Source organism: Onychomys torridus, chromosome 7 (assembly GCF_903995425.1).
Source record: "Onychomys torridus chromosome 7, mOncTor1.1, whole genome shotgun sequence".
Classification (NCBI taxonomy): Eukaryota; Metazoa; Chordata; class Mammalia; order Rodentia; family Cricetidae; genus Onychomys; species Onychomys torridus.
Genome location: NC_050449.1, coordinates 114,807,560 through 114,834,254, shown reverse-complemented (window position 1 = coordinate 114,834,254; position 26,695 = coordinate 114,807,560). Strand labels below are relative to the sequence as shown.

General features: G+C 42.8%; 1 long non-coding RNA gene across 6 annotated transcripts in view; it reads left to right on the top strand.

Annotated features, from left to right (window-relative positions):
* The window catches only part of LOC118587171, a 39,512-nt gene extending 13,526 nt beyond the window's left edge, over nucleotides 1-25,986 (top strand). The window contains exons 2-6 of one of the 6 annotated variants that reach the window (XR_004945436.1): nucleotides 18,925-19,030; nucleotides 21,669-23,293; nucleotides 23,887-24,063; nucleotides 25,049-25,154; nucleotides 25,955-25,986. This is a non-coding gene — a long non-coding RNA (uncharacterized LOC118587171). Of the gene's footprint in view, nucleotides 1-18,924; nucleotides 19,236-21,668; nucleotides 23,769-23,886; nucleotides 24,064-25,048; nucleotides 25,350-25,954 lie in introns of those variants that run through there. The other 5 variants (XR_004945437.1, XR_004945434.1, XR_004945435.1 and 2 more) reach the window with 5 other exon arrangements.
* Nucleotides 25,987-26,695: the final 709 nt, after the last annotated feature.

Below are 26,695 nucleotides of genomic sequence, written 5' to 3'. Positions count from 1 at the left end.
TAAAAAAGCTTTTGAACTACAATAATATGAAAATGAATAACCCAGCTGAAAATGGGCAAAGGATAACTTACTAGAAAAGATCTCCAGATGGCAAGCAGTCAATCTTTGTGGCATACTGACTGGCTTAGACTCCTCGGGTGTGTACCCAGCTTGGTCACATGGCAGTTGAGTTTTCAGTTTTTTGAGGAGGCCCTATTCTGATTTCCATGGAGGCTGTTGTAGCATGAATCTTAACAGTTCTTATTAATAAAATCAAACCTGAGCCAGTTATTGGGGTGAACGCTGGAAGATCAGAGAAGCAATGGATCTCAGCTGAACTGTGCTGCTCCAAAGCCTGAAAGCTTAACCAGCCAAATGCTTCTAGTTTCTTGTCCTCGAGCCTTATATATGTTTCTGCTTTCTGCCATCACTCCCTGCTCGATTTCTGGGATTAAAGGCGTGAGTCACCTTGCTTGGCTGTATCCTTGAACAGATGGATCTCTGCCTCTAGAATGCTAGGATTAAAGGCGTGTGCTACCACTGCCTAACCTCTGTGTTTAATATTGTGGCTGTTCTGTCTCTGACCCCAGATAAGTTTATTAGAGTGCACAATATTTTGGGGTACACAGTACTACCGCAGGCTGTACCAGTTTACATTCCCTACCAGTAAATGATAGGACTCCTCCCCTACTATACCCAATCCTGGCCAGAATTTGTTGTTTATTTTCTTGACTGGTGAGATGGTCTCTCCGTGTAATTTTAATTTGCATTTCCTTGTGTCTGAAGATGTTCAGAATTTTTTCAAATATTTTTAATAAACTTTATTCCAATAACTTGCAAATAAAAAAATCACACTGAAATTAACCAGACCCAGAGTCTATACAACTTGATAACCTTCTGTATAGTTAAAACAGCCATCCTGAAGTTGTAGAGCTTCTTGTTGGGTTTTACACTTTCACTATCTGATATGTTCATGCGCTCATCCACCACCAAAAATAGAAAATCCGTGGCAGAGTTAGAACTAGAAAAACAATTAGCTTTGTATCCTCTCCTGGAAGTTGTGTTCATTACCTGCATCCAGTCCTTTCTCATCCTGATACTTAGCGTTCCATTTTCTTGTCTCCATGTTGTACTGCACCCACATGTACTCACTTGCCTCTATACTCTATAGACCAGGTGAGCATTGCAATTGGGTGGTCCTTAAAGATTTGGTAGAATTTGGCAGTGAATTGTCTGGCCCTGTTTTGTTGCTTGGAATACATCTGTTTAAGTTTTTATATCACTTTGCCTTCATTTTAGTAGGACAGATGCATCTAAGGCTTTTTCCATTTTTTCTAGATTCTCCAGGGTTTTTTAAATGTAAGTTTTCAAAATATTCCCAAATGACTTCTGATTTCATTTGTATTTATTATGATGCCTTTTTATTCATGCTTTTTTTTTTTTCAATTGGGTCTTTTCTCTCACTCTTGGGGTTTCTTTTTGCTAAGAATTTTTCAGTCTTTTTTTTTTTTTTTTGAACGAAGCAGCTCTTTGTTCAATTGAGTCTTTGTATTTTATTTTTGTCTCTAGTTTACTGATATCCTCATTATTTCTTCCTGTATATTGTTTAAGGGTTTGGCTTGTTCTTGTTTCCTTAAGACCTCAAGCCATGTCACTAGGTTATTTATTTGACATGGATTCTTAAGTTTAGATTCATGATCATATCCCAGAATTCCTGGATTTGTGGTCATGTTTGTGGTGTGCTGTTACTGTTTGTTTTTTCTTTGACCCTTTCTTCACCCTGATACTCTTTTTTTCTGTTTATCTAATGATGTTTTCCCCATTCTTAAAATTTTCACTGAATTTTTATCCCAAACAGTACTTTTCCCTTTAATTTTTAATTTCTTTACTGACTTTCTTATTCATGTTGCAGGCTTTCTTCTTTATGTCCTGAACTGATTTACCTGCTTCATTTGTGTTCTTAATTGTATTATATCCTCTTTGAAGGCATTGATAGTTTTACAAATAAAATTTTAAATTCCTCATTTGGTATCTTAGCCATTTCAGTGTCTTTGAACTTAGAAATTTAGAAGTTAACCATCTTCAGTTAAAGTCCCACTTCCTTGATTTTTCATTTTTTCTTCCTTCCTTCCTTCCTTCCTTCCTTCCTTCCTTCCTTCCTTCCTTCCTTCCTTTTCTTGTTGGTTTTTATAGACAGGGTCTCTCTGTGTAGTCCTAGCTGTCCTGGAGCTTGCTTTGTGGAACAGGCTAGCCTTGAACTCACAGATATCTGCCCACTCCATCTCCCAAGCACCACCACACCTGGTGATTTTTCATTTTCTTATGTGTCTGTGCACATGTTGGCTTGGATCTCCATTCCAGGTTTATTTGGGATTTTTTTCCTCAGATAGCAGTCAACTCTTCAGGGCTCAGCCCCCAAGAACTCCCATGTAGGAAAAACAGAATATTTTAACAGTAACACCACTGAGCCAAATAGCATTTAGAACTACACTTTGTGTCTTAGTTACTTCTCTACTACTGTAACAAAGCATCAAGACACCACCCTACTTCCCCACACCACCCCACACAACTTATAGAAGAAAGGACTTAAGGATCCAGAGGGCAAGTTCATAGCCATCATGGCTAGGAGCATGGCAGTAGGCAGGCAGATGTAGAGTTAGAGCAGTAGCTGAGAGCTTACCTCTGACCCAGAAGTAGAAAGGATAAGGAAGGAGCAAGAATCAAAGTTAAATAAATAAAAGGGGAGGGAAGAAGCAGCAGAGAGACGAATGCAGAGGGAAGAAGGGGGGGGGGGGCGAAGGTTGCTCAATAATGAAAGAGACGCTTTGACAAAATTAGATAAATATAACAAAAGGGGGGAAATCTAAACACAGAAGTTTTAAAAAATAAGATGAAGTAAAAAAAATACCACTGAAAGTATAATAAAAAGAGACAGTCAAGTGGTAAAACAATCATCACCCGGGGGTTGGGATTTAGCTCAGTGGTAGAGCACTTGCCTAGCAAGCACAAGCCCCTGGGTTCGATCCTCAGCTTCACATTAAAAAAAAAAAAAAATCATCACCCAAGAAGAAGAAAAGGATTCCCCAGTGTGATGAAATACACAAACAACCTTAGGTAAATGTGAGAATGAGAATAAAAACATGAAGCATCAAAAATAAGGTCAAAAATACCATTAAAAGTATAGTTAGAAAAAGAAAAGGAAGGAAGGAGGAAGGAAAGGGGAGCACAGTGTGGAAAAATGAAGATAAAGCTTTGGAAGAGCCTTTTTCCAGAGCCCCCAAAGTTGGACTTGAGGGAGCATGAGATGGCCCAGCTGATAAAGGTGTGCACCTGCCTGATGATCCAAGTTCTATCCTTGGCACCCATGGAAGAAGGAGAAACCTGACTCCTAAAAGTTGGCCTCTGATCTCCACATTCTTGTGAGCCATGACATGCACATGCCCACACTCTGGTACAACACACACACACACACACACACACACACACACACACACACACACACCACCACCACCACCACCACCAACTACTACTACTACTACTACTACTACTAATAATAATAATAATAATAATAATGAATTAATGAAATTTGTTTTTTTGAAAATAATAATACAATTAATCCCTGTTATGTGGATGTGTGTGGAGCCTCGTTTGAGGTTGTAGACTTCTCAGTCCTACAGTCTATGCTGCTGCTGAGCATAGATGAGTGCCAGATGTCCTCCAGAGCCACCTTCTGTAGTAGAATATTATTTTAAGATGTGTTACTTTTGTTTATGTTGCATTTGTTTAACTCTGTGAAGCTGTGTTACTGTGCCTGTCTAAAACACCTGATAGTCTAATAAAGAACTGGCCAATAGCAATATAGGAGAAAGGATAGGTGGGGCTGGCAGGCAGAGAGTATAAATAAAAAGAAAAATCTGGGAAGAGAGATCTAAGAACTAGGAGCCAGAGAAGGAGGAGGACTCCGGGGGCCAGCCACCCAGCTATACAGCAAGCCATGGAGTAAGAAACAAAAGTATAAAGGAATAGAAAAGGAAAAGCCCAGAGGCAAAAGATAGTTGGGATAATTTAGTTAAGGAAAGCTGGCTAGAAACTAAGCCAAGCTAAGGCCAGGCATTCATAATTAAGAATAAGTCTCTGTGTGTGATTTATTTGGGAGCTTGGTGGTGGGCCCCCCAAAAAGACTAAAGACCAACCAACAATAGCCTTCATATTAGTAGCTTCCCTAGTTTGAGTACCAACAGTCATGGTTTGCCATCCTTAACTTTGCAGTCTGGGCTAGGCAAATTCTCCCACTCTCCCAAGATCCCCACATTTGTATACTCTACATTCTAGCTTGAAGGCGGGGTGGGGAGGGTGTATGTGCTGGTAGTAGGAGAAACAACCACAGTCCTGAGATCTGTCTGAACTTGACAAACATTGAACGCCCTGCTGGAGGGATGCAGCTGTGCATGCCAAGAGTCCTATGGACCATGGGAACTCCCATCTCCACAGCAGTGAGCCTCATGACAGGCACCTCCAGAGTCAGTCCATCTGCTGACCTCACACCATCAAAATCCAACAGTTACTCTCAAGTGATTAAATCAGCCCCAAGCCACCAAAGATATACCACTGTATACTTCACTGCCTGGTAGAGCCTGCTGCCACCAGCACTTTTGGGCTCCTCAGTGTGACACCTTCCTCCTGTGATTGTCTCTCACTGTAGGACTGTGTGAAGGTTGACCCATGGCTCCTGATATTTGTTACTGTGCCTGTCCTTAGGCCCTCAAGGTAGCTAGGTTTTAAACAAAAGATTCCCACTCAAGATGGCACCACAACACTGCCCTACGAGTCATGGGTTGTAGCAAAGTAGAACTGTTCTCCGCTGCAAACCCATCCCATCAGAAGAGCCATTGCTTTACCAAAACATGCAGCCAGATTTGAGGCTTAAGAAGTGGTAGGAAGGAGCTCCAGTGGCACAATCGGTTAGCGGGCAGTACTTAAAAGAAGTGGTGGGAAGGAGCTCCAGCATCTTCTCGCCCAAGCTGTCTGGCTTAGCTTTGGGTGGGGCTTCTGCTACCCATCTGCCCACTGGGGAGCCAAGCGGCTGGACCTGTGTGCAGTTTTCTTCTCCCCTGTTCTGTTTCCCTCCGCCTTCTGCTTTATTGTTCTCTTTACAGCTGTATGATGCTTTCTCTCTCAGAGTTTTGTTATCCTGACTCACACTTCACTGCAGTGTGGAGACAGCTTCTAACCCTTGATATTAAACAGAAGCCACAATCTGAAAGTCTTTTTAAAAGTTTTTAATATTTATTTTGGTGTGTGTGTGTGGCCTGAATGCACATCTTCATACCACGTGCATGCATTGCCAGCTGAGGCTTGAAGAGGGTGAAAGAATCCCATGGAACTAGAGTTATGGATGGTTATGAGCCACCATGTGGGTTCTGGGAACCCAACTCCAGTCCTCTGCAAAAGCAAAAAGTGTTTTTGTTGTTGTTGTTGTTGTTGTTTGTTTGTTTTTGTTTTTCGAGACAGGGTCTCTCTGTGTAGCTTTGCGCCTTTCCTGGAATTCACTCTGTAGCTCTGGCTGGCTTCAGACTCACAAAGATCCACCTGGCTCTGCCTTCTGAGTGCTGGGAATAAAGGTGTGCGCCACCACCGCCCGGCTCAGAAAGTGTTCTTAACCATTATCTCTCCAGCCCCAAAGAGAATTTAAAACAAATTAGGGTCTCACTGTGTAACCCTGGCTTGCCCAGAATTTTCTTTGTAGACAAGGCTGGTTTCAAACTCACAGAAATCTGCTTGCTTCTGTCTCTGAAGTACTGGAATTAAAGACATGGGCCCTCATGCCAGACTGAAGTATGCATTGCTTTCTACTGCATTGCAAACATGGGAGTTTATTTATTAGAGGCTGACCCTGAGGGGAACTGGTGTTCTGCTCTCAGTCTCAAATCAACATCCCATGGATTCTGTATGATTCTGCAGATCAAATAAATGTACAAGACCAGAGTGAATCTTCAGGTAACATACCATCTTCAAATAAAACATGCCAGAGAAGCTTTTCAGCCACTCCTGACTTTCCCCCGTATGTTCTAGTATCAACACAAGTGTGGGGATGAGTTGTGTGGGAACTTCTTGTCTGTACTGACAACCTGACTGGATTTAGAGTCAGCTAGGATCATCCCTAGGTATGCCTGTGAGTGTGTTTTCAGAGTAGTTTAGCCAAGGAAGGAAGACCCACCCTGAGTATGAGCAGGACTATTTTGTGGAGTGGGGTCTCAGGCTGATTAGAAAGGGGTAAAGGTAGTGTGGTGGTGTGCTCCTCTAATTCCAGCTACATAAGCATATAGAAGAAGCCATGTTGAAAGCATAGGGCAATTTTGTGGACAAACGCAGCTGCTCTTACCTTGACCTCTGTTTGTAAATTACCAGGTGACTGTTTTTTGTTACAACAGCAAGAATGGGGCAAGATGGATATATGGGCTGTAACTGACTGTCTGACTTATAGACCAGTGGAGACATGTCTTCTTTCTCCTTTGTATTATTAGTGTACATTAATTATCCAGATTTTGTTGTTGTTAAAAACAATTGAGGCCTGGCGGTGGTGGCACACACCTTTAATCCCAGCACTTGGGAGGCAGAGCCAGGTGGATCTCTGTGAATTCAAGGCCAGTCTGGTCTACAGAGTGAGTTCCAGGAAAGGTGCAAAGCTACACAGAGAAACCCTGTCTCGAAAAACCAAACCAAACAACAACAACAACAACATTGAGAACAGAGTACTCATCACTTTAGATACAATATATAAACTACTGTACACCTATAACTCCAGTACTCAGAAGGCTGGGACAGAAGGATTGTAAGTTTGAGGCCAGCCTGGGGTACAGAGCAAGTCCTAGGTTAGCCTCAACTATATAGCAAGCTCCTGTCTCTGGAGATCTGGCTCTGCAGTTAAGAGTATGCACTGCTCTTCTAGAGGACCTGAGTTACATTCCCAACACCCATGTCAGGTAGATTGCCACTGCCTGCAAGGCCCGGGTCTAGGGGTCTAGCACCTCTGCAAGCACCTACACTGACTTGGTACCCACATTCAAACAAACACACGTGTGTGCTTAAACATCAATTTATAACAACAACAGCAAAAACAAGCCAGGTGGTATGGTGCACACCTGTCATCCCAGCAATCAGGAGGCTGAGGAGGAGGCCGGCAATAGGATGGCAAATCTGAGGCCAGAAAAAAACACCAAAACAACCTTCAGTTCCCACCACCACAGATATATTCAGTTTGCATGTGTGTGAATATATGTGCTAGACATTTAACACTCACCACACTGCGGTTCTTTCTTTCTCCGCTTTCTGGAATCACCTCTGCAGTTAGCTGTTACTAAGGAAAGAGAGATGGAGGGACATTAAATGCTCCCTTTTGAATGATTGTCAATGTTTGAAATACAGCTTGAATTCTAAAGCCAGTCTGCACGTTGGGCAGCATACAAATCAGGGTGTGAATTAAAGTTCCTAATTGTATGACAGAAATATGCTATTATTTTAAATATGAGCCTTCCTTAACATGTAAATTGCTTAAACCCACATTCATCTCCCTTCTGTCTCTGTGATACTGGTGCCTAAACAAATTCATATCCAGCACTGCCAGTGTGGTACAGTGGGATCCCAGCACTCAAGATGTGGAGGCAGAGAGGGTAGGAAATTAAGGTCATCTTTTACTACAGAATGAGTTTCAGACCAGGCTGGACTATGTGACACCTTGTCTCAACAAAAAATAGCCAACACTAAAATCACATATAATTGTAAAATGAAAAATCCTAATGCTGGACTATTAGGTCTCAAACCTGGGACAAACAGCTGAAGTGCCTACTTATCATATCAAAGCAGACCTGGCTGCCAGGTTCCCCCAGCATCCCTCAGTCTCTACCTGTTACAGGGTCCTCCTAATAGCATACCCCACCACCTCCCCTAAATGTCTTCATCCCAGGTGTGGTAGTGTGGCTGGAAGGTTTTCTCCAGTCCCATCCAGCCCCATGGTCCCACGTTTCTCCATGGTCCAGTGGCCGCTTATAAAATAATCATTCAGAGGCTTAATATTACTTACAAACTGGATGGCATATGCCAGCTTCTCACTAGCTAGGTCTAATAACTTAACCCATTTCTATGTATAAGTTGCCACATGGCTGTGGCTTACTGGTACTTTCACATCTTGCTCCTCCTGGAGGTGCTGGTGTCTCTCTAGACTCTGCCTTTCTCCTTCCTTTCTCTCTCCTTGGATTTCCTGCCTGCCTCTAAGCTGCCTTGCCACAAGGCCAAAGCAGCTTATTTATTAACCAATGGGAACAATATGTGTACAGAAAGACATGGTAGTTTGAATGGAATTGGCCCCCATAATCTCATGGGAATGGGAATGGCACTGTTAGGAGGTGTGGCCTTGTTGGAGTGGGTGTGGCCTTGTTGGAGGAAGTGTGTCACTGTGGAGGCGGGATTTGAGGTTTCCTATGCTCAGGATACTGGCCAGTGTCTCAGTTGACTTCCTGTTGCCTGCAAGATGTAGTACTCTCAGCTATTCCTCCAGCACCACATCTGCCTGCATGCTGCCATATTCCCTGCCATGATAATAATTGACTGAACCTCTGAAACTATAAGTGAGCCCCCTCAATTAAATGTTTTCCTTATAAGAGTTGCAGTGGTCATGATGTCTCTTCACAGCAATAGAAACCCTAACTAAGACACCAAGTATTGGGTTAGACTTTTCTCCCCCCTTACCCCAGCTGCCCTTCCCTATATAATTCAACCATTTTGGTTACCTGACCCTTTTGTCTACCCTTTACCTTTCTGGCCTCTTGGTCTGGATCTCCCCTCTCACCTCACCCCTCTCCTCATATGGCCCAGCTCAGTCTGGTCATGTCTACTCTGAACTCTCCCAGATGTCTCTGGCCTCTGGCTATGCTCTCACTTTTATCTACAATAAATTCTCTCCTCCTCCATATCTAGGAAGTCATGTCCTTTCCTTTTGATTTATTTATTTTTTCATTCATATGGTGCTGAAACTTGGAACCAGTCATGTCCCATGTTTGTAGCTTTTAGACTGTGTGACTCAGTTAACTGTTAGGGGAAAATATTCAGGATAGGAGCTAAACCTGGCTAAAGAAGAGGACAGAGCTGGTATGAATGGAGTATCTTGCTGTGGGATGTTCTGTATGTTAAATGTGTTGTTCTGATTGGTTAATTACTAAAACACTGATTGGCCAGTAGCCAGACAGGAAGTATAGGTGGGACAAGGAGAGGGGAGAATTCTGGAAAGTGGAAGGCTGAGGCAGAGAGACACTGCCAGCTGCCACCATGACAAGCAAAATGTAAGGTACCGGTAAGCCATGAGCCCACGGGGCAACTTATAGACTAATAGAAATGGGTTAATTTAAGATATAAGAACAGCTAGCAAGAAGCCTGAGCCATTAGGCCAAATAGTTTAAACAATATAAACATCTGTGTGTTTATTTTATAAGTGGGCTGTCAGACTGCATGGCTTGTTGGGCGGAGAGAAAACTCTAGCTACAGTATCTGAAATCCATAAGTCAGTTAACACTGTTAGAAGCCTCACTTTGTAATGGGGAACGGAAAAGGTGCTTTGAAGGCAAGAGAGCACTCATGGAAACTGTGCCTCCCCTTCTTAGATGGACCACATCCCTAGGCTGCTCACCAAAATAAACCCATTCTCCAGTTACCTGTTTCTAGGTATGTATTTGATCACAACAAAAAGAAAAATAATAGAATTAGTTTCCTAGTGTGTTGCTGTAAAGTAGCCAGGTTCCTTGTCTTTTTGAAGTGTGTTATAAAGTGGCTGCAGGCCTTTCTTGTTGCTTCCACTATCTCTATCTGCCTTCTCTAGATGCTGAGCAATGGCTGACCCAAGGCTTTGAAACTTCTAGAACTGTAGGCCAAAATGAATCTTTCTCGCCTAACTTTTCCAGCCTTATATATTTTGTTGTAACAATGGAAGATGAGCTATGGCAATATTGTGAACAATCTTTCATATAAATTGCAGGCTTTTAAAATGATTTTTTAATGTGAAAATTATGGGCATAATTTATAACCAAATTTACTGATAGTCTTTGTAACACTTTTTTTTCTGTAGTGACTTATTTAGAAAAGCCTTTGACCATAGATAATATATTCAGCTGTTCCTTCTTTCTAGCAGCTATTGTAAATCCCTAAATCCCTTCTAAGCTTTATTGAATTATAATTTACAAACCACAAAATCTCCCCATAATGTACTATACACAGTTTATCCATGGAGTTACACAAATGTCAGCTTCACCTCATTTTTAGATTTGTATGTGTTATGGCTGCTGGTGATCCAACCCTAGGATATATTTTTTTCTGGGCCCCTAGAATAGTGATTCTCAACTGGTGGGCCATGATCCCATTTGGAGTCAAATGACCCTTTCACAGGGGTCACCTAAGACCATCAGAAAACACAGACATTTACATTATGATGCATAACAGTAGCAAAATTACAGTTATGAAGTAGCAACAAAATAATTTTATGGTTGAGGGTCACCACAACATGAAGAACTATATTAAAGGGTCTCAGCATTAGGGAGGTTGAGAACCACTACTCTAGAATATTTTTGTTCTGTTGCTATGATAAAACAAAACAAATCCAGCAACAACTCAAGGGAGGAAGTTTATTTGACTTCTACTTCCAGGTCACAGTCCAACACTGAAGCAAGTCAAGGCAGGAACCCAAAATCATGTCTGCTTGCTATTTTACAGAGCATTATCTCTGACCAGGGAACTCACTGAGAGCCAAAGAAGTATAAAGAAGGAAGCCACAGAGGAATGCTGCTTGTTCTTTGCTCAGTGATCAGGCTTATGCTGCGCAGCTTCCTCATGCAACCCAGGGCCCCCTGCCCAGAGAATGGTGCTGCCCACAGAGGGCTGGGTCCTCTTACATCAACAGTCAAGACAATCCTTCATAGACATGCCCACAGACCAACCTGAGTAAGTTTTTCAGGTGATTCTAAGCTGTGTCAACTTGACAGTGAATGCTAACTAGAACAATTTCATTACCACAAATGAATTTAAATCTGTGGTTCATTTTGAGTTTTATATTTGTGATATTTGGAAGTGGTCCAATTTCATTCTTTTGCTTATGGATATCTAGTTGTTTGACTACCACTTGTTGAAAATCCTACTTCCCTTTATTAAATTATGTGGGTGTTCTTGTTGAAAGTCAGACGCTCCCAAGTTTACAGGATTTTTTCTGGAGCCTCACTTCTATTTCCCTGCTCTATGTGTCTGCCTGTATGCCACTGTCTACTACTGAAAGTTAGAAATCAGGAACTGTGAACCATCTACCTCTGGTTTTCTTTTGAAATATGATTGCCTGTTGTGTGCTGGTGAAGATGCAGAGATAAGGACACCTTTTTCTTGTTGATGGGAGTGTAAACTAGTTCGGCCATTATGGAAAACAGCTTGAAGACGTGTGGTGATATTGTGTTCCCCAAAATATTGTGTACCCTAATAAACTTATCTGGGGTCAGAGAACAAACAGAATAGCTACTAGATATAGAGGCCAGAGAATGGTGGCACACACGTCTTTAATCCTTTCACTTGGGAGGCAGAGATCCATCCGGATCTCTGTGAGTTTAAAGCCACACTGGAAACAGCCAGGCATGGTGACTCACACCTTTAATCCCAGGAAGTGATGGCAGGAAGCAGAAAGGTATATAAGGCATGAGAACCAGGAACTAGGCTGGTTAAGCTTTCAGGCTTTCAAGAAGCAGTTCAGCTGAGATCCATTCTGGATGAGGACTCAGAAGCTTCCAGTCTAAGGAAACAGGATCAGCTGAGGAATTGGCAAGGTGAGGTGGCTGTGGCTTGTTCTGCTTCTCTGATCTTCCAGAATTCACCCCAATACCCAGCTCCAGGTTTGTTTGTTTGTTAAGATTTATTTATTTATTATGTATACAGTGTTGTGTCTGCACATATCCCTGCAGAAGAGGGCACCAGATCTCATTACAGATGGCTGTGAGACACCATGTGGTTGCTGGGAATTGAACTCAGGACCTTTAGAAGAGCAAGTAGTGCTCTTAACCTCTGAGCCATCTCTCCAGCCCCAGGTTTGTTTTTATTAATAAGAACTTTGAAGATTCATTCTACAAAGATGCCTATTAGAATTTGTTGTGGAATATTAGTTTAAGGTGTGTTACATTTGTGCTGTGGGATATTTGTTATAATAATGCAAAGACATACTGCATTTGTTTAATGCTGTAAAGCTGTGTTACTTTTTCTGCCTAAAACACCTGATTGGTCTGATAGAGAGCTGAACAGTCAATAACTGGGCAGAAGAGAGAAACAGGCAAGGCTGGCAGGCAGAGAGAATAAATAGAAGAAGAGAGAGGAATGAGAAAATGAAGGAGAGGAGGACGCCAGGGGCCAGCCACACAGCCAACCGTGGAATAAGAAGGAAAAAAAGATATATAGAATAAAGAAAGATAAAAAGCCTGGAGGCAAAATGAAACAGGATAATTTAAGTTAGAAAAGCTGGCTAGAAACAAGCTGAGCTAAGGCTGGGCATTCATAAGTAAGAATAAGTTTCTGTGTATTTATTTGGGAGCTGGGTGGTAGGCCCCCACAAGAGTGAAAAAAAAGCTCCAAGAGTTACCATGAGATCCAACAGTTCTACCCGTGGGAGTATATCACTTACCAAACGTATCTGTGCAGTGCATGTTTGTTACGCACCATCACATACCGCCAATACACAGAGTCCGCCTATGTACCTACCAGTAGATAGATGTGCAGTGAGAGAAAGTGTGTCACACACATACATGAACTATTATCCAGCTGTGAAAAAGAATGAAATCCTGTCAGCAGCAGCAACTCGGATGGAGCAAAAGGTCACTATGTTACACGAAACAAACCAGCCCCAGAATGCTGAGTGCCTTGTCTTCTCACTTTGTGGAAAGTGTTAATTCAGTTAAGAACGGAAATGGTGATGACTAGCCCCTGGAGAGCAGTGAGAAGCAGAGGGACCCGGGAAGGGGTCTAAGACCCTGAGGGGAAGAACTGCTTCTGTTTTTTCTGAGCACAGCAGAGTAACATCAGTTCAAACCATCTGTGATATATTTCAGAGTGACAGGGAAATGTCCAAAATTTCCAACACAATGATTGATGTCTGAAAGGGTGGAAGGGCTTGTTCCCTTGGGTTAGTAATTACACACTGTGTGGAGGTGTCAGATCACCAAACCATACCTCATACAGACGTAAAACACAGACTCAGTAAGAAAGGAAGTTGGCTCTCCAGGGTCCCCTCCCCCTATTTTTATATGAATATTATTACAATCTGCTTCTCAGTTTCTGCAGAACAAGTGACCAGGATCCGACAGATACTGCTCCACATCTGCAGACTGATTTGAGGTTATTGCCATCTTGGTATTGTTAAGTCTCCCAACTCGGAAGTGAGGTATCTTTCCTTTAATTTAGACCTTCCTTAAGAGGAACACTGTTCTGAAGGCAGCTCACCCACCCTCTTGCCTCCAGTCTCCTCTCAACTCCCAAGAGCCAATGAGAAAAGTGGAAAGCTCTGCAGCCACCGGCCAGGACACTGGGTTTAGGATTTTGCCGGACAAAAGCAGAGGTTCAGGAAAGGTTTGTCCTGGGAGTCACTAAGTGCCAGGCAGGAGATTCTTATAGAATGGCTGGGGGAGAGACTGGAACAGTTGTCATGTTTTCCGTGTGTGCAACCCAGTGGGCGGAGCCTTCTGGGAACCTGTTTGCTTAGAGTGTTTTTTTCCTCTTACGGATTTCATCACCCCACCTACACCTGGGTGCTGCCCTTCACCCCTCTGTATTTCCATGATACAGGCAAAAGAAACCTCTTGCCCTAGATTTTCTGCCCTCTTCTTTTAGACGATTAAATAACTGTGTGAGCCACACAAACCGTGTCTCTGCCAGTGTGGTGTGGACTGTGCAAACACTGCAAAATTCTTCTTAGAGGAAGCACTTTGTAGTCTGATGGCATGTCCTGATGCTGCGGATTTTGCATGACGTACCGGTCGGTTTTGTGCGTCAACTTGACACAAGTTAGAGTCTTCAGAGGAAGGAGCCTCCGCTGAGGAAATGCTTTTCTCATTTAGTGATCAATGGGGAGGGCCGAGCCCAAGATGGGTGGTGCCATCCCTGGGCTGCTGGTCCTGGGTTCTATAAGAAGGTGGGCTGAGTAAGCCAGGGGAAGCAAGCCAGTGAACAGCTCTCCTCAATGGCCTCTGCATCAGCTCCTGCCTCCAGGATCCTGCTCTGTTTGAGTGTCCAGTCCTCATTTTTTTTTTTTTTTTTGAATTCTGCCACCACATCTGTCGATTCTCTCACCCCACCCCCTTGAGAGGCCTCTTTACAGAAGTGTGGGCAAGGTGAAGACACATGGAGTCCCCCACGAGGGCAAAGAGGAGGAAGAGCTTTGCCAAAGCCCAGAAGAGTGGAGGAACAACCGCTGAAGAGAGCGCCGTGGAGAGAATGAGACAGTGCAACCCCAAGCCAACCTAACAAGGAGTCAAGAATGAGGCAGCTGAGCGAATTCAGCCTCCTGCAACAGCAGTTCAGAGAGGGGGCTTGGGTCCAGAGGCCAGTGGAAGAAAGCACTAGACAAGGCTGTGCGGGTCCCAGGAAAGGAGAGGAGGGCCCTCACCTTGTTAATCTATCTCCCTAAGTTACTTGTTTCTGGGTGCGTGATATCAAGTTAATGACTTAAACTAAGTTATCCCTGTCTGAGGAAAAGGTGAGCTTTTTAGTAGAAGGAGCCGGTGAGATAGGGTAGAGAGGAAAGGGAGGTGGCAAGGGACACAATTCCAACACAATTACCATTTGCTATGAAGGCTGCTGGCATAGAAATAATACTCCTTGAATGACCGGTATTTTTCATTCAAGAACCAAGCTTAAAGGCACAGTGTATGTATACGTGTCCATGAGTGGATCCTCCCTGCCCATGGGTGGGGCCTCATTCCTTCCCCCAGACATTGGGGTAGGTTCTCTAACAAGACTGCTGCTACCTTTGGTTTTAGTAAAGATTTCTGACCTTCCTGAATCCTGGGGCTTTTATGGCTGTAATCCTATCAACTGTTCCTGAAGAACCTCCCTGTGATGGCTTCCTGGTTTCTTAGCTTTAAGAAGAGTAACTTCAAGCCAGGTACTGGTGGTGCATGCCTTTCTTCGAAGCACTTGGGAGGCAGAGGCAGGCGGATCTCTGTGAGTTCGAGGCCAGCCTGGGCTACAGAGTGAGTTTCATGAAAGGCACAAAGCTACAAAGAGAAACCCTGTCTTGAAAAAAAACCCCCCCCCCCCCCCAAAGAAGAGTAACTTCAAAGCCTGCCAAAATCCTATATACACCTATAGTTGTGTTTTTTACCATTTGGGGGCACAGCATCCAGCTTGCAAATAAATACATAGAGGCTTATTCTTACTTATGAATGCCCAGTCTCAGCTTGGCTTGTTTCTAGCCAGCTTTTCTAACTTAAATTATCCTGTTTTTCTTTAACTACATTTTTGCCTTTGAGCTTTTTACCTTTGTTTATTCTGTATATCTTTCTTTTCTTTTCATGCTGTGGCTGGCTGTGTGGCTGGGAGTTGTCCTTTCCTTCTTTTCTTTCCCCTTGCTCTTTTTAAAAAAGTTTATTTATATATGTGTATGAGTGCTCTATCTGTATGTATGCCTGAATGTCAGAAGAGGGCATCAGATCCCATGAGAGATGGATGTGAGCCACCATGTGGTTGCTAGGAATTGAACTCGGGGCCTCTGGAAGAGCAGCCAGTACTCTTAACTACTGAGCCATCACTCCAGCCTGCTCCTCACTCTTCTTATGAACCTAGATTTCTCATTCTATTTATTCTCTTTGCCTGCCAGCCCTGCCTATTTCTCTCTTCTGCCTAGCTATTGATCATTCAGCTCTTTATAGACCAATCAAGTGTTTTAGACAGGCAAAGTAACACGGCTTTACAGAGTTAACATAAAAGAATGCAACACATTTTTACATCACTAAACAAATATTCCACATCATAAATAAATGTAACATATCTTAAACTAATATTCCATAACATATACCTATTATGAAACAAAGCAACAAAACCCAAACATGAGCCATGATTCCTGTGAAGAGCCCATCCCCATTCTGTGACTCTCTCAGAAAAGTTAGGCCCTGACTTTTGAGTGTGTCTTATTTTCTTTTGAGTACTACTTTCTCTTAAGTCTGTGCCTAAGCCTTTATTAGAATATCTTTCTTTTTTAAGATTTGTTTATTTATTATGTATACACTGTTCTGCCTGTATGCATGCCTGAACACCAGAAGAGGGCACCAGATCTCATTACAGATGGTTGTGAGCCACCATGTGGGTGCTGAGAATTGGACTCAGGACCTCTGGAAGAACAGCCAGTGCTCTTAACCTCTGATCCATCTCTCCAACTCTTAGAATATCTTCCTTAAGTCCCAATGTTGCTTCATAAACAGGCTGATCCTGAAAGTCTTTTCTGTGTTAAAGGTACAAATTCCAGTTTGACTCTGGCCTCTGTGCCTCAAAATGATGGCACAGGGACATGGAGAAAGCCATCTGGAGACGAATGAAGTAAGTTTCTACTTGACACTGAAATGACTTTGCAGTAAGTCAGTGGTTAAAACAAAACATAAGAAACAAAGAATGAGGTGAACCTCTTAAAAGCTCACAAACAAAATTGGGGGAAGAGGAATGCAATTGTTACCTAAAACACACAGAATACTCCTAAATCAAAAGATAAGTGACAAGAAAGAACATTTGCAAATTACCTCACAGATGGAGCAAGAACACAAAGAGTTCTTAAGCACAGAGAGCTTCATGGTAAAGACATGGGAGGAATAATTATCCCTGTAAGGAGATAACAAACTTTTCCTTTGCAGAACCCCTACTAAATACAGAGACTTGGAAAAATCTAACATGTGCATGGGCCTCTGACCCCCCAGCAACTTCACTTCTAGGAATCTATCCTGAAAATACATCAAAGATAACCAGTTATCTGCACAAGTTTGTGTAAGGCAATGCTGTTTGTCATAGCAAGGCACCAGACATACTGTAGGACACACAGGATGTCCTACAAACACACAGGAAAATGTCTGTGAACCACATCATCGCCAGAACTCATTTTTAGATTTACGATGTGAACCCACAGCAGAACCTAGAGGGAGAAAGGAAAGAGTAAGAATACTTTCAGGTATTTCCACTGAAAACAGTTTCCTGCGGATATGAAGGTTGTTGGGGGAGAGGGTTGGAAGTGACATCTCTGAACCTGATTACCTTTCTGCTCAGTTTTTTTTTTTTTTGTTTGTTTGTTTGTTTTGTTTTTGGGTTTTCGAGACAGGATTTCTCAGTGTAGCTTTTCGCCTTTCCTGGAACTTACTCTGTAGCCCAGGCTGGCCTCGAACTCACAGAGATCTGCCTGCCTCTGCCTCCCAAGTCGTGGGAATAAAGGCGTGCGCCACCACCGCCCAGCTTGCTCAGTTTTTAACTTTGGCACTGTGTAAACATTTCATATATTCACAACTTAAAAATAAAATCCTAAAATGGAAAACAAATTGGTACAAATGAGCCTAACTTCATTTCAAATGTGGCAGCAACAGTTAACAGACAAAAGTTATTTCAGAAGTCTTGTTATGTACCTCAGCAGGGGATGGTTTAAGGATAAATGAAAGCCAAGGCGTTTTGTTATTTGTTGTTAATACAGTATTAAAGTTCTAAACTAGTAGAGATACATGTAATTCAGAACTGGAAGAAATGGTTCATAACTATAAACCCAAATATTAGGGACTGGTGAGGTGGCTCATCTGGTGAGGGCACTTGGGGCCACAGCTAAAGCCTGAGTTTACTCAAGGGAACCCACATGGAACAAAGTCCTCAAGCTGTCTTCCAACCTAAATAAGTGCAAGACAAGGTTAGAACAAGCCAGAATTTGAGTCAAGTCATTCTGCACAAACCGTCTTCTTTAAAGACTATTTGCTTTTCTCAGATCCGTCCACTGGAAGGGCCCACAAGAATGACAGCACACTGACAACACACCTCACTCCAGATCTTAATGTTAAAATAGCTTCCTCACCAACAAGAAACATGTCCCTGCCTTTAAAAGATGTGTGTTGAGCTGTTAAGGATCAATTTCCCAGTGGCTCAGCTGTACTGTGGATGTGGGTGAGTGGCAAGCAAACCAGCCCATGCCCTGTGCTTGGTGTGACCTGAGCCGCACACAGACCTGAGCCGCACATACTCTCATATACACATGGCCTCCAGCTGAAGGCAGAGCCGAGAGAACACTATGGGAAGATTTAAATGTGTTCCTAGTCCTTGAGATACAAAGATCTTTCTAATTAAATTTTATTTTTATTTCATATGTATGGGTGTTTTGCCTGTATGTATGCCTACACACCACATGCATGTCTGGTGTCCACAGAGATCAGAGAGGGCATTGGATCCCTGGAACTGGAGTTACAGGTGGTTGTAAGCTGCCATGTGGGGATGGTGAATCAAACCCAGGTCCTCTGGAAGAGCAGCCAGTGCTCTTAACCACTGAGCCTCCTCTCCAGCCCTGAAATGCAGAGACCCTTCAAGGTGAACAACTCCAGGCAGGTGCTGATCTGCTAAAGGATATTGGCATCCTTCCAATTGAGTTATTTTTAATAAACCAGTGGTACTTCAGCCTTATCAGTTGAATGCTTCATTGAAATATCATTTCCCAGCATTTTCAACTTTTCCCTTTGCTCCTCTGGCTACGGTGGGTGGAGAGCTTTGCACTAATGGTAGAAGACTTTATTTGCACAAAGGCTTCTGCTTGGGGAACAATGTCACGGGCCCGGCTTGTTATATAGATTTAGGGCAAGTCTTGCACCTTTTTGGATCTTAGTTTTCATCTATCAAACATGGGTGTGAGAGTTGATTTTCTGCCTCTGTAAACAGTGATTTTCAACTTTCTCCAAGTTGGGCAACATGTCTGCCAGTAACAGGAGCAGCAAGAGGGACTTCGAGATGGTACCTGCAGTAGGAAAAGAACCCTGAAGTCCAGGTAAGCTCAGCATACGGCTCCTTAATGCAAAGACACCCGTATTTGGGGGAAGAGCAGAGCTGGAATGATGGCTGTTGCGGAGGACCTGAGCTCAGTGCTAGCCCCCACATCGTGATGCGCACAGTCACCTATAACTCCAGCTCCAGGGGATCCAACGCCCTCTTCTGTACTCCAAGGCACGTGCACTTATGTGGCACAGACACAGGTACACATGTGCAAATAAATAGAAATATTTTTAAAAGAACAATATTCTAGTATGTGCTTTATAGCCATTGTTAATTTCAATCACTAAATCATTTCAACTACTATTAAAATATTATGCTTTTGATTATGCCTTGTAAATAAATATTTGTTCTCCAGTCTACAAGGTTCTGGGTGGTTCCAGCCATTCCCACCTCCCTGTGGCTGTGACTGGAGATGCCGGCATAGCCATGTTAGAATTGGCTGGCCTCTGAAATACAGCAAATCTGTTTACTTGCATGACTGGGGAATTAGACAACCATCCGTGACCATCCATCAAAAACCTTAGAATCCAAACTCACTAAGCATGAAATCTCATTGAAAACCATTTCATTGTCTTAATTATTCATTAGGTTTCTCAAGTCTGGCAGACCTTCAAGGTCATCACTTGGACATTAATTATTGTAATGTGGCAATAGAATAGAAAAACATATTTTGAAAAAGTCTGAGTTGTAGAATGCTGCTGGTGAAATAATTCATGCCTTTACTGGGTTAGTGTGAATTTATGTTTTACTACATGGTGAGAAAAAAATGGAAAGTAAACCTTCTAGGGTCTTTTTGGCACTTGGGATCTATGCCAGTCTGCAAAAATTCCTGTGCAGAGACTTGGAGGGAGAGGTGCCTGCTGACTGGGGTGTTATGGGACATTGTTTTAACTGTGTAGATGTGTTACCTTTGTTTATGCTGCAGAATATTATTATTTTAACTGTGTGAAGATATGTTTCATTTGTTTCACCTTGCCTGCCTAAGGGACCTGATTGGTCTAATAAAAAGCTAAACATCCAATAGCTAGGCAGGAGAGTGACAGGTGGGGCTGGTGGGCAGGGAGAATAAATAGGAGGAGAGAGAAAAAGGAAGAGAATGAGGGAGAAAAAGAGGGACAGGCCTGGGACCAGAAAGCCAGGCAGCTGCTAAGCAGCCAGACATGGAGACAGCAGGAAAGTAAGACAGACAGACAGAAGGGTAAAAAGCCCCATGACAAAAGATTAAATAAAGAGAAATGGGTTAATTTAAGTTAAAGAGAACTAGCTAGAAACTAGCTTAAGCTAGGCCGAGCATTCATAACTAAGAAGTCTCAATGACATGATTTGGGAGCTGGTTGGTGGCCCAAAAGAAAAAGCCTGGTACACTGGGGTGCTGATGCAGAATGAGGAATGAGCTGGGGCCATTGCAGAAAGCACTCTGTCTCCCCCACATCCCCAGGTGATTTTCTGATTCAGTCAGTAGTGGCCAGATGCCTCTGTTTGTGCTGGGTTCCATGCCGGTTTGGAAACACCACAGTAGATTTACTGGAGCAGATGGGGTAGCGTTAAGGAAATTCTCCCCACAATAAAAGCTAGCATACATTTTTATCTTACATTTTGTCACTCTTTCTTTGTGTGGGGGTATGTGTGGGTATGTTCTAGTTTGCTTTCTGTTAATGTAATAGACAGCATGACCAAAAGGGATTTTCAGATGGGTTTATTCCAACTTACATCATCAAGGGAAACTGAGGCAGGAACTGAAAGTAGAGAATATGGAGGAACTCTGTTTAATGGTTTGGATCTTCTTGTTTACTTAGGTAGCTTTCTTATATAGCCCACACCTACCTGCCTAGGGATGGTAAGCTCTCCTATATCAATTAGTAATTAAGAAAATGCTCCATAGGCATGCCCACAGGCCAGTCTGATGGAGATATTTCTTCAGTTGAGGTTCCCCCTTCTGAGGTATGTCAGGATGACAACCAAGATTAGCCATCATGTCCACAGGCCAGTGACTGTCTGGAGGTCAGAGGACAGCCTCGGGTGTTGGTGAAGCTTCATCCAGAGGTTCACTTGAGGTGCAGTCCAGGAATGCTCCAAAGTCCCTGAAAATCCTCTCTTGCCATTCCACTCTGTCCCAGTACATAACTTCTGCAAGCCCAGTTCTCAGCACAAGGCTCATTTGGACCAATGACACTACCATGAGTTCAACCCCTTGTGCCAATAATACATGAATATCCTCTGTAGGAGCAGGGCTGCCATGACAGTGCCTCCTGTTCAGGAAGCCCTGGCACATCAGATTATGTTTTATGGAAAGCAGAGTTGTCTGTCTTCAGCACACATTGATTCCTCAGCTTTCTTTGAGAAGTGTGGCTTTGAGATCTAACATTAGATCACAGCCCCTTGATCACGGAAAGGTGTAAATGGAGCCTGCTGCATCTGTGTCTAACTTCACTGCCTTACAGCCTTGATTTGAAATGCCAGTCTTTAGCACTCTCTTCAAATAGTGGAGCGCTGGAACATGGGCTGGACTTAATTTGTTTTTAACAAAAGGAAAGAGGCAGAAATGATGCTGCATGACTTGAAGATTAGCTGATTCAAAATCATTACAATTTCCAGAGCTTCTCCCCTTCTCCCTCCTCTCTCTCTCTCTGCAGGCAGTCAGCTGCTATGTCATGGGTATCCAGTGGCCACTCTGGAGCTGTCAGTGGGGAACTGAGACCTCCTGCCAAGTCATGTGTGCCAGCCACTGTGTGATCAGACCCCCAGCCTCCTGCAACTGAAGCCTCAAGTGACAATCTGAGTGGGAAAGACTCAGCCTGAAGCCCCGTGCTGAGCCATCCTGTCCTAATTCTCAGGAACTCTGTAAAGCAATCTTATACGTGCTGTTTAGTTGTTTTGTAAAGCCCCAGTAACTGTTTAGAGCGACACTGAGCTCACCCTTCCACTTGGGGGCGCTGTCGTACAGCGGTACAGCCTATGAATCCCTCCTCAACAGGCTAAGGAGAAACACTTCCATGGGACTCAGACCCACAAATCAAGTTGTCACTGGACACTTGTGAGTTAAGTACTTTACCTTTTAAATATACAATTCGATTTTCATGATTAGTAAGGTTTGTCACAATATCCCATTCATATCCCATCGAGCAGATTGAGTATCCCACATGACATTTGTTAATTGCTTTGATTTTTGACAGCTAAAAATCATACCACAATGACATATGCTTTCAAATGAGTACTTATGATTCAAATTTTTCAAATTTATAGTCTTTTTACTAGCATTGTATAAAAATATCAGAAGCAAGCTTTTCCCTTAACTTTCCCCTCAGTTGTGATCAACAAAGATTTACATTTAAAAATGTGGTTTTGGTTTACACCAATTTCTTGCTGGAGAAAAATGAGTGACCTCTTCATCTCTGTTATAGTGAGAACTGGGAGGTTATGAATGATACTTTGTAGTCCAGTTAGCCAAGGATTACTTAAATGTTTCATTATGGAAAGGAAACCATTCTTGCCAAGCATAATTTGAGCTTGAGTTCCAAAAGTTATCTCATTAATAATTTTAAATGTATGATATAATCAGAACAAGTGGCAGCTCCAGGCTTATCATCCAATGGTGCTGATTTTATTTTATCTTTTGTTCTGTCATTTTGGTTGACACAAAGGATAAAAATGTAGGTGCAGGGGCAGCTGAGCTGGTTTAGCTCCATGAAATGGGGCATCTAAGAGTCAATCTCTTATCTCTGATAACCACTCCACCCTGGTGCCCAATGAGAATAAAATGCTGGACCAGGGAGCTACCCTTAGCCCTGATTCTCTGGCTGCTCTTGGGATGGGGGCGGGATGTGGGCTTCTCAACCCAGATAGAAATCAGTTGTTTTCAGTTTTGGAGGCTCAGGGGAGGGAAAGGAAGCAGAAAACACAGGGTAAGAAAAAGCTCAATTGTTCTGTACGTGCTTTAGGCTGGGGTTGAGATGTTCAGTGAGGCTCAGTGAAGCAAGGAAGGATATCCCCAGTGAGAAGGTTGCCGCCAAGTAGCTTGCCTCACAGGCTCCCTGCTCTTTACAGGAGTGTAGGAGATCAGGCTGCTGCACACATCCCTGGCCTCAGCACCCACTTCAAGATTCTCTCTTTCTCACCACCTTCCATGGACTCTTCCCTGCGTCCCTGCATGTGGGTCCTCTTCCTGGAATGGCTGAGTATGCCCATATCCCTTGGCCATACTCAGCTTGTGGTCATCAGCAGGGGGTGAAGGAAATCTGAAAGTCTCTGAATGAAGCAGGTAGACTGCAAAAGGAAAATCCTTTTCATGTCTTTTAATTAAAAAAAAATAAAAACAACAACAACAACAAATGAAGGTGATGTGTTAGCTACTTTTCCTGTCACTGGGACAAAATCCTTCCCACAAAAACAACTTTAACTGCTGTCTATTGAACCCCAGCATTGACCTATCACCCAGTCACACTGTGCTGCTACTGAACATTGTTCTATGGTTAAAAATATATATAACTGAAAAAATTTTTAAAGCAGCTTAAGAAACTTTGGATCATAGTTGAGGGTACAGTCCATCATGGTGGGAAGTGATGGTGACAGGGGTGTGAGGTGCTGGTCACACTGCATTCACGGAAGGAAATGAATGCTGGCACTCAGATCAGTTCCTCCTTTTATTCGTCCTCAGCCATGAGATGGTGCTGTCCATTAGGATGGGACTTCCCACCTCAATCTCATCTAGATAATCCCTCACAGACACACCCAAGGTCTGTCTCCTATGTGACTCTAGAGCCTGTCAGTCATTTCTTGAGCCTTTTTGAATTTTAATAAAACTTCAACTCTGCTTCCCAGTGGCTAATTCTGCAATTCTTTTCTGTTTCAAAGCCACAAATCCCAGTTTGCATACAGTTCCTTAAAGAATAAGAGAAGTCTTCTGCTGAGGATGACAGCATGGAACTGAGCATCTGTCCATGTTACAGCCAATAGGATGAATATGAGAAGCTGCCTAAATGCTCTTGTGACCCTGTGGGCAATACAGGAACCACTATCACAAAGCACAAGGTGAGAGTGTCCTTGGTCTCTGACCCAGTTGCCCACTCATGAGTTTTGGCAGCATCTGTGAAGCTGAGACCAACTAACTGGCTAACTCACGAGTGAATAAAATCTCAAACCATGTGTGGTTCTTGGCTCTACTGATAACAGACTCTGCTAGCTAAGTTACCCATGGAATCGAAACCCAACATTGACAGTGTGCGGTTCTCCTCAGGTGAGCAATCTCAGGAGGATTCTATCACTCCAATGGCTCTGTCCCAGGAATGTATTAGACTCACAAAAGAATGAGAAAGAGCCATGAGCCATTTAGCCTGTTCCCTGCTAAGATAAGAAATTGAAAAGGCAACTGGAACCAAATTGTGTCTTTGGTTATTCCACAGATGAGAAACAGGTCTTACTCTATGGTATAGGCTTTTAGTCAAAACACATCAGAACTAAAGTAGCACTTTTAGTCAGATATTAAAGATACCTACATGATACAACCCCATCCTAACAAAGAGGGGTTTGCATTCCATACTACAGGACGATGCAAAGAATTTGCATTCTTCCTTTCCAGACAGATGGAACAGATCTTTAAAATATGAAAATAAGCTTCTGTTTTTCATTCCTCAATATCGACATACAAAACATCAAAAAATCTTAATGAAAATTTAAAGGTCATCTTCTTTTCCACTTATTTCTATTTGATCTGTTGAGACATTTTAAACATTGTGCAAAATATTTGACTATAATTGATTTGGTTTAAAGGTTACTGTCAGGTGTTACATTTTAAATGTAAATTTGTCTAATCAGAATGGTAATTCTCCACCAACATTGCTATTTATATAGACTTTTTATCCATCACTCTCTAGAACCTTATTGTTTACATTGTGTGTTATATGTGTGTTCATGTGTGTGCATGTTCATATGTATACAGATACACGTGTGTATATATGCATGTGGAGGCCATAACTTGAAATGTGGTGTTTGTTTGTTTTTTGATTTTTTGAGATAGAGCTTCTCACTTGCCTGGAACTCCATCATGCTACACTGGCTGGTTATGGGTCAGGATCTATCTTTGTCTGCTTTCTTCATATGGGATTACAAACCCACAGCACCAGGTCAAGTTCTTTCTTTCTCTTTTTCTTTTCTTTCTTTTTTCATCTCTTTTCTTTTCTTTCCTTTTTGATGTGAGTTATGGGAATGAACCAGGTCCAAGTACTTTTCTGCCTGGACTATGTCCTAGCCCTAAGTCCTAAGTTTTCACTTTAAAATGTATTTGTTTTTAAGTGTATGTATGTTTGTGTATGGGTGTGCTAGAAGAGGAAATTGGATTCCCTGGAGCTGGAGTCACAGGCTGTTGTGAGCTACATTATGTGGGTGCAGAGAATCAAACTCTGGCTCGCTGCAAGAGTATCAGGTGCTCTTAATCACTGAGCCATCTCTCCAGCTCTACTTTTCATTTTAAAAAATATTTGTTTGATGCCATCCCAAGATTTTTAAACGCAAATACTACAAATGGAATTTTAAGTCACATCTTAGTCATGTTGGGAAGAGGCAAATCTGTAACAACTATAGAGCTACTTCCAGATGCTGGAGGATGTTTGGGGCAGCACACAGAAAGTATGTTCCCTTTAAGCAGAGTTTTAAAGACACTATTCCAAAAGGCATGGGTAGAATGCAGGGAAACCATATAGCACGGTTGGCAATTTGAGCCTAGTTGCAGTGTTTTTTGAATAAGAATGGCCTTCATAGGCTCATATTCTTGAATGCTTAGTCATCAGAGATTGGCACCATTTGAAAGGATAAAAAAGATTAGGAGGTGTGGTCTTGTAGGAGGAGTGTGTCACTGGGGGTGGGTTTTGACATTTCAAATGCTCAAGCCAGGCCAACTATCACTTTCTCTTTTTGCTAAGTACAGCTCTGGATGCAGAACTCTCGGCTACTTCTCCAGCACCATGTGTGCCTGCTACCATGCTCCCCACCATGATGACAATGGACTAAACCTCTAAAACTATAAGTAAGCCCCAGTTAGTTAAATGCTTCCTTTTGTAAGAGTTGCAGTGGTCATAATGTCTCTTCACAGCAAAGGAACAGTGACTAAGACACTAGTGATGACTGGGAGCCACCACCATGCCAGCTCTAGAGCCAAGGAGCAGGAGAGTTACTCAACCATAGGGAAGACTTCCTGGTCACAGCTATGGCCTTCTGTGGATGACACAGCCAACTCGCCAGCTTGCAGTGAGTCAGCACAGAGAGAGCCAAACACTGAAGCCTGTGACCTCCTCCTACTTCTACCCAGTCCTCTGCCCATGCCTCAGGAACCAAACCCATCCAGAGGCAGAGGACAAGGAAATCACTGCTGTGCTGCTGTGGTCCATGGGCTGAGCAGCTTCTTGGAACACAGAGAAAGAGGAAGACAGACAGACAGACAAAGAACCTGTTTGATTTGCAGCTCTGAGCGCTGCACATGAGGAAGGGCTCAGTTTTGCGAATTTCCTCTAAGAGACATTTTCTGTTGCTGAAAGAAATCAAGGGCTCCGTCTGAAAACCGAGGCAAGCTGGAAGTCATGTAGGATCTGAGTTGCCATGCTGGAGACAGCCAGAGGTTATTTAGTGAGTCATTCTTATATGATGAAGATATTCTAAAATAACTCTAGAG